This window comes from Marmota marmota, unplaced genomic scaffold, assembly GCF_001458135.2.
Source record: "Marmota marmota marmota unplaced genomic scaffold, marMar, whole genome shotgun sequence".
In the NCBI taxonomy this organism is placed as follows: domain Eukaryota; kingdom Metazoa; phylum Chordata; class Mammalia; order Rodentia; family Sciuridae; genus Marmota; species Marmota marmota.
The window spans coordinates 6,852,124-6,855,472 of NW_026000229.1; positions in this window are offsets into that span (position 1 = coordinate 6,852,124).

A 3,349-nucleotide genomic window follows, 5' to 3' on the forward strand; every position below is an offset into this window, starting at 1 on the left:
GTGTGTGTGTGTGTGTGTGTGTGTGTGTGTGTGAGAGAGAGAGAGAGAGAGAGAGAGATCTCATGATCTTAAAAACATTCTCACATGGATTCAAGTAATCCATGAGTACATTTTCACCTCCCAAACCCCAACAATACACCTCCTTCCCTCCCATCACCAACAGTTTGATATCTTACACAATCTCCCACAGATTATATTAACATACAAAATAGCCTCGCAGGCACAACTGGTGGTTTTTTTTTTTTCTTTTTTCTCTTTTGGTATCGGGGATTGAACCCAGGGGCACTCAACCACTGAGCCACATCCCAGCCTTTTTTTTTTTTTTTTTAATATTTTATTTAGAGACAGGGTCTCACTAAATTGCTTAGGACCTCAATAAATTGCTGACATTGGCTTTGAACTTGTGATCCTCCTGCCTCAGCCTCCTGAGCCACTGGGATCACAGATATGCACCATTTAATAACATAAATAGGATCCTTTTTGACTTTTTCTTTTTTTTTTTTCAGTGTTGTAGCTTGAACCCGGGCCCTTGCTTGTGCTAGGCGAGCTACATCCTGAGGCTCAGGATGTTACTTGATATATCTTGTTCTGGAATTTGTGTTTCTCATAAGTTGAGGGGATCTTTCTGTATGTATGCAGACATGAATTCTTTTTTTAATATTTATTTTTTAGTTGTAGTTGCACACAATGCCTTTATTTTATCTACTTACTTTTATGTGGTGCTGAGGATCGAACCCAGGGCCTCGCACGTGCTAGGAAAGCACGCTACTGCTGGGCCACAACCCCGCCCTAGATATGTATTCTTTAAAAACAATATTTAAAAAATTCTTTAAATATTGCTTTAACATATTTCTTACAAAAGGTGAGTCCTTGGTCCTTTCCAAGGGTTGTTTCCGGGGTTTCGCTATTTCGCACGTGTCCTGGAAGCATCCTTGATGAGGGAGGCTCCCAGCATGGAGAGCAGAGCTCTGCTCTGTGGTCCTCTTGTCTATATGGAAGTAATAAGAAATTCCAACCCAGAGGGCAGTGCTGAGGATGCCAGTGTTTCTAATGGTGGCTGGCACAAAGCAAATGCTCAGAGAAGATGGGCCGTTTTGTTCTAGGTCCATCATTGTGACTGAAGGATGGGGATAATATGCAAAGGAAGGGTGGGTGGTCCAAGGGGGCTGCCCAGGCGTGGGGCTCAGAGCACCAGGGCTAGAATCAGCTCAGAGGAGGTGCCACCTCTCTGAGCACAAGGGGTCCAGCTTGGACGTTACACTTTGTGGTGACCCAGGCTCCTGTGCACACACTTAGGGGCAGGATTTGCTAGCTTTTAGTCCTAAGCTGTATCATGACTGACCCCACCCTGAAGACCCAGGGCACAAATGGTAGAATTCTAGATACAGGGACGGGTTTAATAGCAATCCCCAGGGCCTGGGTTGGGGTACGAAATCTGTGGACCTTACAGAAGGCCAGCTGCCCTAGGAGGTGATGGGTGGTTCTCTCAGAACGCATCAATCAACAGATCCTCAAGGGACAGGGTAGGTCCCCCAAGAGGTCTGTGCCTCTACTTCCTCATCTGTACAGTGGGAAGGGATAGTTGGACCAGACGGCCAGAAAGGCCTAGCTGTCGGTGGCCATATCTGAGCTGGCCACCCAGGACAGAAGCCAGAGGGCCTGACATGGCGGGGAGCCTCCCAGAGGTCAAGTGAGCAGGAGGTTGAACTAGGGCAGACCCTGTCCCTCCCTTTGGCTACCCAAGAAGGCAACAGCTCCTCCACTCCCCAGATGAGACTGAGGCTGACTGATGAGGAAGGCTCCAGAGCCAGGCTGTCAGCAAGTGCCCCTGCCACCTTTGTGTGGCTAATTTGCATAATATTTGCACAAATCTGCATAATTTAGGAAGCAGTCAGAGCTCCTCTTGGGCAGTCCAATTCTCTCTGATTTTATGAGCTTTGAAGTAGCCCTTTCTTCTCCTGCCCGCTTCCCCTCCTGCTTCCCTTTTCTGCATGTCCGGCCTGTCAGATCCTGTTGCTGCTGCCCACCTTCCTGGGGCTGGAGGAGGGGTCTCGACGATTCTTGGGTCCCTGGAGAAAGCCTCACTGCAGCTGTCGAGTGGAGTTGCCGGTGAGCCTGACACTGGTCCCAGCCCAACCCTCTGAAAGGCCTTCACAAAGGAGGGGCGGGGGCCCTGAGCAGGCTCCACGCTAAGTTCAAGAGTGGGTCAGGCCCAGGTGACCAAATCCTCCTTCCTGACAGAGCACAGGGAGGTGAGATGTGTCTGGGTTGCTAGGAGGCTTTGCCCTTGATGGTTGGGATGGTGCCCCCGAGGCTTGAGAAGACAGGGCACAGACTATGATTGACTGCAGCTGTCCCCAAGGGAGATGGCTCATGGAATACTCTGTCCATGCAGGACTCTGTCCCTGCCCTCTCAACATTTTTATTATTCTTGGGTTAGTTAAGACTCTTCCAGGTCTGAGTGACATTGACTCAACTTCAAATGGCTTCAGCAAAAGAGAAAAAGAGGCTGGGGGTGGAGTTCAGTAGAGCATGTGCTTAGCATGTGCAAAACCCTGGGTTTGATCCCCTGCAACATCCAAAGAAAAAAGGAGAACAAAAGAGAGGATACTGTCTAATGCAACTGAGATCTATGGACTTCAGGTACAACTGGATCTAGAGGCTCAAGGGCTATCATGAGGTCACTGTCTCTTTGTTCTGCTCTCCTCGGGGATAGCTTAAACTGGTTCACCCTCTGTCGTGGTGTCTGGAAGCTCCAGCATTATATCCTACTTGTACAAGTCCAGAAGAACCAGAGCTCCTTCCCGCAGCCCCAGCTTAAAGACCGGAATGTAGTCTTGTGGATTCATTTTGGGTCATGTTGACCAGGCCCAGTTCACATGTCCACCCTGAGACAAAGACAGAGTTAGCCCCACTACCAGAATCGAGAAGGTGGAGATTTCTTGGGGGAAATCGAGAAACCTTCTCAGAGGACAGGGAAGGGGGAGGAGGCCTCTGGCAATGGGGACTTCCTTCCGATCCTGGGGGGAAGGCTTGGGCAGGACTGGAAGCCAGCCCATAGGTACCTGGGCACTACGTGGGGTGTGATACCATAAACCCCCTTCACTGCAGAGCCCTGAGTCACCTGACCTCTGAGAAACAAAGACGATGAGCAGAAAGGTCCACGGGGTCCACCTGGGAGACTGTCACTGAACTCTGAAAGGAGGGAGCAGGAGGGGCCCTGAATTTCCTTCCTATGAATACTGAGCAAGGCCTGGCCCTTTAAAGCTAGGGAATTGCAGATTAAAAAAAAAAAAAGAGCCCCTATTTTAACCCCATCCCTCCAACTGAGCAGCCCCCAGCCCGCCCA